We start from the raw sequence: 14,510 nt of genomic DNA on the forward strand, positions 1-14,510 counted from the left end.
CGATGGAGTACTACATGGCAATGAGAGGGAATGACATATGGCCCTTTGTAGGAAAGTGGATGGACCTTGAGGGTGTCATGCTGAGTGATGTAAGCCAGGCAGAGAAGGACAGAAACCATATGTTTGCACTCATAGGTCTAACAGGAGACCAGGAGAAACCTAATGGAGGACCAGGGGGAGGGGAAGAGGGAAAGAGAGTTGGGGAGAGAGAGGGATGCAAAACTTGAGAGACTATTGAGTGCTGAAAATGAACTGAGAGTTGAAGGGGAAGGGGGAGGGGGGAAAAGAGGTGGTGGTGATGGTGGAGGGCACTTAAGGGGAAGAGCACTGGGTGTTGTATGGAAAACAATTTGACAATAAAATATTATCGAAAAAAAAAAAAACCTTCAGTCCGGCAGATCCAATAGAGACGTTCTCCTCCATGGTCAGCGTTGTTATCTCCCTGCCGAGTCCAAATTGAAGGCGACATTAAGGCCACAATCTTTGTATTTTTCCAGTTCATCATCTCTCTGAATATGACCAAGTAATTGGTCTTCATTTTCTTTAGAAAGATTTTTTAAAATATGAACTCTTATTTTTAAATGTACAATTCAGATGCATATACCTCCTGACTATTTATAGACTTAATTATGGATTGTAAAACTGATTATAATCTCTGTGGTGTTTCCCTCTGAAATTGCTCCAGATATTCTACATTAATCTTCATTGTATCTTTATGAGGTGTGGTCATAAAATCTATTAAAATTCCTTTAATGGAAAGAAGAGAAGGAAAGTGGTTTGCCCAAGGTCACTTGCCAAATTAGTGCTGGGACCTGGCAGAAAGCCCAGGTCCCATGGTTCCTGCTCCTGTGCTCCGTGCAGGAAGCCGCGTTGTCCCTAACCCATGACACCATGTCAGGACCGGCTCCAGGTCAGCCAAGCAGGCAGACATCCCCCAAGGCGGCTGGCTAGCCAGAGAGGGCACAGCCCACCGCGCGGCCCAATCTATTCCGACCCTTAGACCAGAAAGCAGCACAGACTAAATAGATGACAGAGTGACAATGAAGCGGTCTGCCGTCTCCATGCAGCACGACAAACCACTCCGCAGCACTTCAGTCCCATAAACTTGTTGTCGCCACGGTGACAGCGAAAGCCAAGGTGCAATGTACCTGAAAGTCACATGAACTATTGAAAACTCAACAGTTCAGCGGTGCCTGGGTGGCTCAGTTGTTTGAGTGTCCAATTCTCGATTTCAGCTCAGGTCATGATCCCAGGGTCGTGGGATCAAGCCTCGTGGGACTCCATGGTCAGTGTGGATTCTCTGGTTGGAATTCTCTCTCTCTCCCCCTTTTCCCTTCCCCTTCTCGTGTGTGTGCTCTCTCTCTCTCTCTCAAAAAAAAAATCAAGGGTTTAATACATGTAGGGCCATAAGGTATTTCCCATGTCTTCTCCCATTTAACCCTTCCAAAGCTTCGTGAGATACATAGAATTATCCCGACGGACAGCTGGTAAGTGCGGGAGCCACGATCTGAACTCAAGTCTCCTGGTGTTCTCCACTCTTACAGCAAGTGCAGCATGGAGGTGGGTCCTTATGGGTCCTCAGTGCTGCTCATGGGGACAGGAGAGACAACCCGGAGAAGGTCTCCCAGAAGCCGGCTCAGCAGGGACCAGAAGATGGAGTAGAACATGTGTCCCTCATGTCACCTCTTGGCTGGGGGTCTTAGTTCTGTGACACTGGCATACTTTGGCACCAGTGTCAATGCAACTGCACAGAGACATAAAGGATATTTAAACAGAGCAGATGCTGGAGGAATGGAGTAATGATAAATGTCCTTACGGGGGTGGGACAGGCGGACACATGTCTCTCCAATGGGTTTGGCTTCTTATCTTTCAGGGTATCACTGCTGTTTTTTCAAGACTTTGAAAAATCACTGCTTTGCAGACACATTTCAGCACAAAGATGCAGTAATTCTCACATTTAAAAATATGCCCATCCAAAGGGGGACTGGTTGGAATTAAAGTGTGGCCAGTAGGGATAAGGAAGAGAAATGAGTCAGTGATAGGTCACTTTCTGAAGTCTAGAACAAATGGTTCACATGCCAATTGCTGTATGAGCCGTTTCTGGGCCACAAGCTACCTCCACACTACGCTTACAGTCTGTGAGGCAGCAAACTGGTCTGGGATCAGCTGAGTGGTTCTTCCGGGGGTCTTACCTGGACTCTCTCAGATGTGTATTTTCTGTAGCTGTCTGTCAGTGAGGTGGCTCAGATCCTAGGTGTTCATGGGACTGTTTAGCTGGGCAAAGGTGGTGACTGGACCGCCTTGTTTCTGACCACCCAGCCACCCAGCCCAGACTTCTTCACATGGTCCCAAAAGCAGCAAGAAAGGAACTCCTAATGCCCTTGCCCTTTTCAATTTTCTGTTTGTATCATATTCTCATTAATCAGTCAAAGCAAGACATGAGGCCAGTCTAGACTCATGAGGGCAGAGGTAGATCTTTTATACCTTTGGTGGGAGGGGCTACAAGGCATCATTTATATTTTTGCAGTTTATCTGTGCCTTCTGGCTGTAGTAACTTACATTGTTCTCACATGCCACACATGTTCTTCTTGTCAGATCTCTCAAAAATCTTACATGATTAGGGCATCAGATTTGATGTCCAGGGTTCAGAATCTCCTCCAACAGGAGTCCTCTATATCCAGAGACCAAAGAAGACAGGATATATGTCCCCATCACACATGCTCCCTACATCCATGTCGTAGAGAGAGACCACACCATGCCATGCTGTGTCATGCCAAATAAATAGAACGTATCATAAGAGGCACTCCCAACAACCCACTCACTGGTTCATAGGGATTCTGAAATGCTATAGGACACACATGCCAGAAGCAGAGGTGCCCTTGACCAGAGCCTGGGTGTGCTCCCCGGAGTGCTGCCCGGGCGTCTCCTTGACCGCAACCTGGGAATTGGCTCCCTGATCCATTGCTCTTCTTTTGGGCTTTTGGTTGCTTCTCTGAAATGTCTTTTTCTTTTCACAAAAAAAGTAGCCTGTTTTATACGTGAGTGGGTATTTCAATCTGCTTTCTGCTGGTGGAGTTTTGAGTCGGGAGACATTTCTGCAATTTGGACAATCTCAGTCCCTGTAAGTTAAAGCTCATGTTCTTTTACTTGGATATCCAAGTAAAACATATCTTTAAGTTTTCTTAGAAACTTTTTTATCTAGTTGGAAGGTGTTTCTAGGCACTACCCTTAATCTTTTATAGATGTTAACAATTTTGTCTTATAGCCACACTCTTGATTTAATCTTCACTATTAAGGATTTTTTTTTAATTGTATGATGAGGCAGAATGTGAATTCTTTAATAACTCAGTAGGTCCTGAGCCTTGTAAATTCCCTCTATATGCTGCGTTAAAAGTAAATAATTCTTTCTTTAACTCGTCCCCCTGTTCCCATACATTGTCACAAAAGAAATGACACTTTTAAGACTCTGTCTGGTGATCTCCTTAGCAAACCCAAAGTCCATTAGGTACTCCTTCCTTCCCAAGTTGTGACAGGTGTCAGTTTTGCCAACTGTTGTAGTCCTGTACATAACGCAGGTCACCATCTTTCCGGACTTGCGGGTTCTGTCTGCTGCCTCATCTCAAAGCTGGTGCTGCATCTTCTTTTTCTTTGGGAAGCATCCCAATTTCACCATTGGTTATTTGGTACAGGGTGAAAACTGCCCCCAAACTTAGCTGCTTAACAGAATCACCATTTATGTGACTCAGAGTTTTGTGTGGATCAGCATTGTGGATGGGGCACCACCAAGAGGTTGTTGTTGGTTTTTTGTTTTGTTTTTGTTTTTGTTTCTTTTCCCGTCTCATTTCTGCTGCATTCGCTTCTGGGGTCTGAACGAAATTCAATCTCTATGGTAACTGGCCCGGCCTGTGAACCGGGGCCACCAGGGGCCACATGGTTCTCGTCCTCTGGCTGGCAAGCCCACAGACTGGAAATGGTAAAGGTCCCCAACACTGAGGGAGCTCTCACACAAAACCACTGTAAGCTTCTGCTTGTGTCACTTTTGGGACTGTTCCATTGTCCCAAGAAAGTCACAGAGCAGGCTTAAGGGGCATGGAGAAGCCTCTTTATCATTTGTCATCTGTTTCCTGTCACCCATGAGTGGCTCTTTTCCTTTTTTCTTTCTATTTACTCTTTTGCTGGCCACAGTCTCATGTTTTCTGCTTTGTTTGAAAGCTTTCACATTTGAATATATCCTTAGTTTTGCTCTGGCTTGATTCACAGTTTGGCTTGGTGTATAATGTAAATACGAACCCGTTTTCCTGCCAAAGTTTGAAGGTGTCCCTCCAATGTCCTCTGTCTTTCACTATGACTGTTGGGATATCTGATGACACTCTAAATTTTGATTTTTGTACTTGACCTGACTCTCTTAAGGTGTGAAACTAGGCCTCGGTTTCCTTCTATTAAAAATAAAAAAGTACAACAATCTGGCCTTTCTCAGTGTGCTATGTGGAAGCACGTAGGAGTGCACTGTACGTAATGTGGCTGGCAGAGGTCCTGCGTATAAAAATGGCCCCCAAATGGCAGGGAAACACTCCACATCCCCCTCTGCCACCAGCATAATTAAAAACGAGGAAGAAAGACTTGGCACGTCCCAGGCCACTTCTCAGTGTCTCAAATAACCAACCTCCTCAAAACATCCTCAGAAATATTTTGCTGGGACACTTGGGTGGTTCAGTCAGTTTAGGGTCCGGCTTTGGCTCAGGTCATGATCTCCCAATTTGTGGGTTTGAGCCCCACGTTGAGCTCTGTGCTGACAATCCAGAGCTGGGAGCCTGCTTTGGATTCTGTGTCTCCCTCTCTCTCTGCCCCTCCCCTACTCACAGTCTGTCTCGCTCCCTCTCAAAAATAAATAAACATTGGAAAAAAAAAAAGAAAGAAATACTTTGCAAGTCAGCTGACTGAGAAGGAAGACAGATGGTTTTGGAGCTTTATATTTATTCTATCATCTTGGAAGGGGCATTTTCCTTACCCTTCTAAGAAGGTTACCATCCGTCAGCCACAGCACGGGTTTGGCATCTGTCTGGTAGTGCCTCAGATTAACTGCTGGGTCACAAGTGAGAGGTGAGCTTTTGGATCATATGCCCACCGACCGTGCTGGTTCCTGCGAAGAGAAAACGTAGATGGTTAGGGTCATCACTGTAGATCCAGACTCCCATTGCAGAGGTGCTCCCGGCAAAGGTGGGGTGGGGAGAGGGTGAGGCCACAAAACTGAGCTGTGGAGAAAATCTGAAAATGGTGACGAAATGCTCTTTCCAAACCTTCCACAGGAAGAAGGCCGTCTGCCATTGCTAATTAGCGCCGAAGTGTGGAGGATTCGGGAAGTTGATCCAGTGTGGTATTTGAAAACTCTTATTCTTTTTTACTGCTTACGTCTCTGCCCACAGCTACTCAGATGATCAAGAGGTGTTTAAAACAACAAAGCATCTCATTATCGTGCAAATATGAATATCAAATGTGAATAAAAATTAAGCCATGAGTTATAAATTAAAGAACAATAAAAAACATTAAAACTCCATTTTTCCCTGAGGAAATTAACCTGCAAATGTGTTCCTTTTTATTTTAAGAAAAGAATTTATTTGTGGCTGATGCACACGGGAAATCAGGACATAGATTTAGGCATATACAGCTCATTGTTTACCACAGGTGTTCTGTGAGTTTGAAGAAGAATGTAAAGTCTCAGTTAAGATCCCGCAAAAAGACAAAGCAGGAGACATGGCCAATCACTTTTCACTTAAAGTTTTTCCAATGATCATTGTTACTTGTGTTCACACCAATTTTTATGCTCTAAACACGTGGTTACTTGATTTACTAAAACTCGAGGATCGTGACCAGGTACATGTAATAAAATGATAAAGCTGTATCCAGTCTCAGGCCACTCTTCTAAATGTCTGCTTAGTTTTGAGAGACAGAGAGAGAGGTGTGAAGGGGGAAAGGGCAGAGAGAAAGGGAGACACAGAATCCAAAGCAGGATCCCAGCTCTGCGCTGTCAGCACAGAGTCTGACTTGGGGCTCAAACTCACAAAACATGAGATCATGACCTGAGCCGAAGTAGGAGGTTCAACCGACTGAACCACCCAGGCGCCCCCACACGTCTAATAGCTAAGTTGAAACTCAATATCTACCTGCCACAGGCCTGTATTTAAGGAAATTTATTCCATTTAATTGCCTGCTGCCTTATTAGTGAATTGAAGCCCACTGAATCCTTCTCCAGCTTCAAAAAAATTTGCTCTGCTTTATGGGACACTGATAGATAAACAGAAAGACACAAATGCCTACAATTAATTTTAATAAAAGGTTGGCTACGACATGCACAGTTGCGGAAGTATAGATGCCTTGCAGTTAGGGGGGGCGTTCAGTGCCTTGCTTTAACTAAGGTTCGGACATTTGATGCAATTATGACATCGTTAGCCTGGTAACAAGCTGGATCGTGATGCAGAGGCGCAGACAGTGCTGGAGGCACCAAAGACCAGTTAGGACGCCGCTCTCTATTCTAGGCCCAGAGGTAATGAGCGCCTGACTCTCGGAATACAACTTAAATAAGAAAGGAGTGGATATGAGATTTGTTATGAGAGAAAAGTGAAATTTGAGTAATTGATTTGTTACCATTCTAAGAAAAACAAGTGAGATGAAGGAAGGAGTCCTAAAATGGATCTGAAAATTTCTATATCTAGTCTTTGGAGTGATCAGACTTTGGAGATGTGACCAAAATACAATATTTTCAGCCCTAAGAAGGAAACTGTCTTCTGCAAAGGCTCCAGATGGGGCGATTCTGCGGGCTGCTCCCGGCTCCTTGGGGGCCAGGCCTCTCAAAGGAACCCATATTTAATAGAAGTCCACTATGTACCCAGTATGGGGTCATGTACTCGGGGGAGATGCAGATGAAGATTAACCTAGTCATTATCACGGACGGCCTGCAATCTTTTGAAACTGATGGGTCTGCTACGTTCTGGCAGCACCTCGGCGCCCAGTGAGAGGCAGCACCCCTGTCCCCAGGGGAGCTCCAGAGAAGTAGGTTTGCAGATGCCAAACAGCCTGCATTTGTCAATTCTGCTTCCTCCTATAGATGCTCTAAGCATTGTCCTTCTTAGCGCTCTTGCAAGTGAAGGCTTGAGGAAAGAGGCTGGAGAAGGGGTCAGAATCATCCTGACTTTCCCAGGGCCGCCCCACTGAAGTCATCCGTACCAAGAGCAGCGGTCTCTACAATTAAATCCAATGGACGCTTCTCTGTCTCTGCAGCAGTCAGGAGTGACAGATATGGCAGAATGACAGACAAACGATTCTGACTGACCTAAGCAAACAAAGGGAAATCATTGGTTTATAAAACTTACAGTCCCAGGCTCCCAGCTCTTTACCTACTGTTCGGCGCCATTCCTGGCATGGACTCCCATCGGCCTGGTGGGCTCCCAGGTCGTCCCTGTGCTCAGGGTGGTCGCGCGCTGACTATTTGCATGAGGGCACCACTGGGTGGGGTTCACTCAACCCAGACCAAGTGAACCAAGAGTAGGTTAGGCGTGGTTTCCACCGGAAAACTGAAGCTCCTTACCAGGAGCAGGAAACGCATTTCCATGGTAGTGGTTATCGTGGGTGATTAGAAACTAGACACACTCTTCCCTTGCCCTCTGATATCATTCTTTTCCCCAACTTCTCAGTCTTCCGCACAAGATGTACCACGACCCACTTTCACTCTGCCCTTTCAAACCTTTGTTCTGTGCTTTGGAAAGTTTTTCAGGTTTTCAGTGGCTTGCCTGGATTCCTAGCCACAGAGGCCCCACTGAGACTCACATTATTTCATTATTTGCAAAACTACAGCTCCTGTCAACTGGGCTGCAATTCCTGACTGCCATCTGTCCTGGGTCCCCTGATGGTGGGGCTTAGGCAAAGCCCCGCTGTGCCCCTTTGGGGAAAGTACTAGAACTTCCAGTACAGAGACTAGAGAAAAACAAAATCACAAAGGCTCTTGCTTCCTTCCCGGGTGCCCGGAAGGGCTGGTTAGTCCATCCAAGAAAGGTGGAGACGTTAACGCACAGGGAGGGTGATGATTCATGAGAGGCAGAAAATGAGAAAGAGCTAGAAGTCTGCCAGACAGACTATTTCAAAGGCAATGTTTGCACAGGGTCTCTCTTAGGATTGCATGGCCAACCACCAGGCTGTGCTTTCTCCTGAGGCTGTGACCACGTAGGTAATGCACCCCCATGTGTTTGCTTGGGGGCTTTTCCTACCCTATTCTTATTTTTGTCTTAGTCTTACTGCCCGGTCATAGTGCCCCCATGCCCCTCCAGGAAAGAGTTAGCACATCACTTGCTTTGGCTTTGCTTCTTAGGGAACCTGGGCTGAGACACAGAATTTTCTCCTTAGGTTTCCTCCTAGACCACTTGTCAGCTCACAACACAACACACATCCTTCTGGGGAGACCACCCATTCTTATGGTTTCTGTGTGTATATACACACACACACACACACACACACACACACATAATATTAATATAATTAGTTTTGTAATAAAATGATATGTATATTAATATAATATACCACTATTCATTTTATAATAATAAAATTCGTTTTATACCCAGACCTCCATCTCTATCCCAGGCTCCTCTCTCGAGCTTCTAGCTCCACGGACCCAGCTCTTGCTGGAGGTCCCTCCCAGGAAGGTTCACAGGAATCTCCAACTAACAAACTGATCCACGTGCCAAACCCAAACTGCTCTTTCCTAGACATTTCTTCGTTTTTTTTTGGTTTGGAAATTTCCTTTCTTAGTCAGTGGGACCACATGTTTTCCTAAAGCAGACACCTGACACCACCTTGGCCTCTCACTGTCTCTTACGCCTTGGTGTTCACATCATCTCTCACCAGCCTTGATAATTCTATCTTCTCACCAATCTTGTTCCTCTCCAAGCCAACGTCCTGCCTCTCCTGCAGTCTCCCAGCCCATTCTTTAGAGAGCAGACCCTGTAAAACACCCATCTCAAAGGCTCTTTGTGTCCTTTCACAAACGTTTTTTGATAGTATGATGTTTGCATTTTATGCCCTACATTCTATCTATAATTCTGGGTTCATATCTTGCCTCTTAACATTCTAGGTGACCTAGGTTCCAACCCTATTGAACTGTTCTTTCTTTGGGGACCTGTGAGGTTTTTCACCTCTGAGTCTTCACGTAAGCTCTTTCATCTCTTAAACAGTCTTGTCTCTCTTCCCCTTGCTAACTTCCGGTCATCCTTCAGGTTCCAGCCTAGCTATCACCTCCTCTGGGAAGTCCTCCTGGGTGCTCGCCCTTTCCCCTGGCTCAGGCCGTGGCCGCCGCACCTGCACATCTGCTCTCACCGCTCTCATCAGCCGCCTACGTGGCCCTCCTTCTCATACGGCCAGGGCCTCTGTCTACCTTGCTCACAACTGCTTTCCTTCAGAGGCGGCATGGGTTAGGCTTCAGAACATGTCTAATATATGAACACATCTGTAAAACAAAAATGTTCTATCATCTTGACATCATCTCGTCAAGTCTCGAACATTCAGTTTCTTTCCCAAGAAATTCAGAAAATGAGTATGTACCATCTTACTTTTGCAGATTTCTCTCTGAACAGCTTTCCTTACAGAATTATATGAGCTAGAATTATAATGACTTAAGACACTAAGAAGTTTTCAGCTGGATTGTAGCATCCATTATTAAGAAATATTACCACATAGATGTGGAAGAAATCCTTATTACATTTTCAACGTTTGTTTGCTTTCTGTTTTACATTCTGGTGTTGCTGAAACATAGAACTTAAAATTTATAGTACTTAGAAATTGATTTCACTGCAAGTGAGTAAATGAAACACACAGCTTTACTGTCTCCCAAAGCTTGTCTCTTGTGCACAGAGAGCCCAGGACACAAGTCACATTTTTATACACTTATTTTATAGTGCAGACATTTTACTCGTGTTTCTTTTTCTTGGACTATTTATTTTGCAATGGGCCTAACCCAGTAAACCTTTGAAAGTGTTTTTCTTGTGGTGTTTGTTTATTTTACCATGATAATTACCATGATATTTACTTTACCATGATAAGTGGCCAAAAGGCATTTAAAAACATTCCCCAAAATTACTTTTTCACTTAAAATAAGCAAGTCACCAGACTCTTTTAGAAAATATTTATGACACTATTAACATATATATTTTTTAAATGCCAACACATAACTATTCTATGTGCCATGTAACACCCTGCTTAGCACTAAGATTAATTTCTCTCTAATAATATATTCAGTTAATATGTATTATTAGTTTTCAGGGTCCTAAAACGTTATTGAAACTTAACTAATATAAACTGAGGGAGAGGTACAGGTCATGGGATTGAAATAGAGTGCAATTCAACTGTAAAACTGGTTTAGGCTGGGATTCCCGAAGGAGAAGTAAAATTTCTTTTACAAATCTGTGCTGAAATTTCCATTTCAATTTTGATATGTAAACATAACTCAGTTTTTTAAATCAGCTGAGGCTACATTCGGCAAAAATTAAATTGTAGGTTGCCCCAGGATTCCTTAAGTCTATTTCCTAACGGCCTTCTCCAAACAGGTGCAGAAATGAGGCAGGAGGAAAGAACCTCTAACTTTACTTTTTAACTTTATTTTTTGATTGTATATATCAAATTAGTTTAAAATGTTAGTTTTCAAAGTAGGGCCAGAAGCCTGGGGGCGGCAGGAACCGCTCTTAAGACATCTCCCTTCACTGCTTTCCAACTCACAGGGAGCAGCAGTTCACCCTTAAAAAGTTGTCAGGAAGTGATACAAATCCTAATCTCACTAACAACAGGACCCAGAAGAACCTTGTGTATCTCAGCAGCATTAAGAGTAGCTGGAAAATGGAGGTTAATTATGAAGGAAATAAAGGTCTGTGAACAAAGACATTTAAATTGTCAAAGAAAGAAACAGTCTAATGAACAAGAAACTTAAATAAAGTAAAGCGAGCCATGAAAAAAATATAGTAAATCAAGTTGGGGGTTCTCCTGTTTGTAACAGTGCCTACATCTGCTGTGAATAAAGCTTCGTAGGCTCAGAGAAACAAAAGAGTTATAAACAATTATGAAACAACCACTTAGGAAAGTTCATGCTGACCTTATTACCATATTTAAAAAATATGAAATACTGGTCACTTATTTTTTAATATTATTACAGCTACAAAACCTTCTCTGGAACATAGGGTTTGGATAGTAAATAATCAAACTCTGGGATTAAAACTTACTTTTTATTTTTATTTTTTGTTTATTTTTTCTTATTCTTTGTTTTTTGAAAACTTACTTTTTAATCCATGTACTTCCCAGTAGAACATTCGAGTCTATTATTATTAAGGACATAAAACAGCAAAAGCCTTTTTTGTCTAGAGACCACACTGAAATAATTTATCCTAATGAGAAAGATTTTCTGTTTCGAAAAGAAGATGAAGAAGGTATCGTCTCCAGGAAATCTGGTTTTATATGCTCCATTGGTCTCAGATCTATGTTTGCTTTAATCAGGTCTTGTACGATAGCTAACTGATTCTGGAAAGTGATGGAAAGTTTTAATTGGTAATATAAATAAACAGAAAAAATTCTACACATTCTAAAACAGAATTTTGCTATCTTAGGGAAATATAATTAAGAGCAAAATATTCTCCCAACCGAAAAAAAAAAATAAAGGGTCTCCATAAAAGTAGAAAAGACAGAAAACAGTTATTATTGAATAAGCATCAAACCAGAATGTGATGATCAAAGGCAATCTACTAACGATTACAAAGAAAGAAAGAAACCTCACCCTTTCGTAAAGCCCAGAAGATACAATCCATGGCACACACGTTCTCAAGATAAAACATAATTAGTCCTCAAGTTAGAGCAGCTGACAGCACCGTTTGTTAGACACAGTTCCTCCTAAATTCACCTGATAATTCCAGCGATCATATGCGTCTGCTGATCGGCTTTGGACAAAAGAAAATCACTTCTCCTATCTCTACTACAGGAAGTAGTTCTGTAACTGGGAGCCAAGAGCCCATCCTACCATCTCACAAAATTGGGAGGTAGGGGTGCAGTCCCTCTTGATGATTACATTTTAAAGAGATGGATGGCTCTCAGGTCCTTGAGGAAGACACTCCCAAGTCACGGTGCTGGCAAGAGCCTCATGGAGCTTCTCAAAAGACTTATACACATTTCAGAACCACGGAGAAAGCACTTTAAATTACAAGTGTTCTAAGAAACGCTCCAAGAAGAGAGAGGGGAATGAAATTTTCTTTCCTTATTTTCAACAGGGAGTATTAAGCTTTCCAATTTTTACTTGTCCTTATAGCTACTGCAATTTAATTGTTTTTTACTAATAATTGTGTACAGTTTTAGATGAAGCCCAATAATGTATTATTTTAATGAACTAATATATACTTAGTACTTTAAAAAAACCCTTCTTGTCCCAAATATGGAATTACTAAATATCATGAGATTTTGCTGGGGGACTTAGTATTGTAAGTCACTCTCCTATTAGAATCAACATACTGACTGAGGAAAAATTGAGAAGCTAAAGACTTTTGCCAAAATGAATGTTCTGTTGACATTGTAAGTGAAATTATCTTTAAAACTGTTTACATTCAGCAGTGCCTGAGTGTCTCAGTTGGTTAAGCATCCGACTCTTGATTTCAGCTCAGATCATGATCTTACCGTTCATGAGTCTGAGCCCCACATTTGGCTCTGTGCTGACAGTGCAGAGCCTGCTTGGGATTCTCTGTCTCCCTCGCTCTCTGCCCACCCCCCCATTCACTCTCTCTCAAAAATAAATAAACATTTTAAAAAAGTTGTTTACGTTCATTATAGTGTTATCTTGGACTATGCTGATTTAAAACATGACTACCTGAATCTATGAAAAATATCTGACTTATTGGTCAGTAGTCTCCAGTGTGGCCTAAGGACCATTTGTACCAGAATTGCCTAGAACAGTGGTTCTCAGGTTGTCGTGAGGAAGCCCCAGCTGAGAGGATTGCTAAGATCCTGGTTGTGAACCCATCCTTATGGCTTCCCTCTGGTAGGTCCAGCAAGGGATCCCAAAGATTTGCATTTACAAGCTCCCAGGACTGCGGCTGGCTGGAACCACACTTTGAGAACCACTGGCCTGGGGTGTGGGGCGAGCACGCACACTCCTGGGCCCCGTGCCAGCAGTCCGAGATGCTGAGATCCATTGACAGTGCAATGGCAGACACTACACCTTTGTTGTTTCATGGGTTTCCTTCAAGGGCCTCCGAAGTTTGCTTTTGCACCTTTGTTTTGTGGGTTTTGCTTACTGTCTTTAATAGATTCTCAGCTGAGGCAGGTTGATAGCTGCATAAATCACCATTTGGATGAAAATGATACATTATTTAACACATACAAAGCTGTACTTTAATCTAGTGAGAAGAAACAGTGATGTCAGAGCAGCACCTAGGAGGGTCCTAGTTACATTTCCAGTACCAAAGGCGTCTGGGTGGAGAACCTTAGATTAAGTGGTGTTTTTGGGTTTTGGTTTTTGTTTGTTTGTTTGTTTGTTTGAAAATGGGATAGAAAGCTTCTTTTCCAGTGGAATTTTTGGAATTGCCTTTTCTCCGCTTAGGATTTCCATGCGTCTTCCCAGCACTAAGACTTCAGAGGTGTAAACGGGTGTACAGATGTTTTAACCACATGAACAAATCTCAAGGATTCTTTGCTCAGTGCACACCCTACCTCCATCCATAGTAGTCCCGTCTCACATAATGCCTAAAATTTCTCCCATGTATATGGCTCCTAACGGTCACAGGTTATAAACAGCCATCTCAAGGCATCTAATATGATATGTATATCCTCATATCCTTTAATAAACTAATCAGCATTTTCCAGGCAATGGTGATGAACACACTGCAGGGCTTTAACTCTTTCCCAGGACAACTGGCCTCTGCCTACTTTGGAGTTTAATCCCACAGTAGAGAAGTCTTTATTTTCTTCTAAGGTCATAAACTATGCTTTATTACAGTGATGGGCCCTTGTAGCTCTGACATATTTGGCCATTTTTTGTAGATGATCCTGAGGCCCTGTTATAACCCAGCAAAGAGTTTTCACCTGGTAGGGGCAACCTGAATGGCTCAGTCAGTTAAGCTCTGACTCTTGATTTCAGCTCAGGTCATGATCTCATGGATGTGAGACAGAGCAACTATCAGGCTTTGCGCTGAGCAGGGGGCCTGCTTTGGATTCTCTTTCTCCTTCTCTCTCTCTGCCCCTCCCCCATTTGTTCTCTCTCTCTCAAAAATAAATAAACTTAAAAAATATATAAAAAAGAATTTTTACCCAATAGAAGGATCCAGCAATACCTGTGTTTCCATATTTCTGATAACTAGCATCTGCATTCAATTTCATCAGCCCTTCTAGACGATTCTGTCCAGTATCATTTGAATGTCTTGCTTGAGGGTAACTATTCAGAATGTTAGGCTGGAAGTCACCCTGTTCTTCCAACAAAATACTAAAGAACTGAGAACATAAGA

At 42.9% G+C, this 14,510-nt stretch overlaps 1 long non-coding RNA gene across 2 annotated transcripts in view; it reads left to right on the forward strand.

Moving 5' to 3' along the window:
• LOC115279516 overlaps positions 1-5,574 on the forward strand; it is a 7,912-nt gene extending 2,338 nt beyond the window's left edge. For both annotated transcript variants that reach the window (XR_003903482.1, XR_003903481.1), the window contains one exon: positions 5,307-5,574. This is a non-coding gene — a long non-coding RNA (uncharacterized LOC115279516). The remainder of the gene's footprint in view (positions 1-5,306) is intronic.
• Positions 5,575-14,510: the final 8,936 nt, after the last annotated feature.

The sequence above is a fragment of the Suricata suricatta genome, chromosome 15, assembly GCF_006229205.1.
Source record: "Suricata suricatta isolate VVHF042 chromosome 15, meerkat_22Aug2017_6uvM2_HiC, whole genome shotgun sequence".
Taxonomy (NCBI): domain Eukaryota; kingdom Metazoa; phylum Chordata; class Mammalia; order Carnivora; family Herpestidae; genus Suricata; species Suricata suricatta.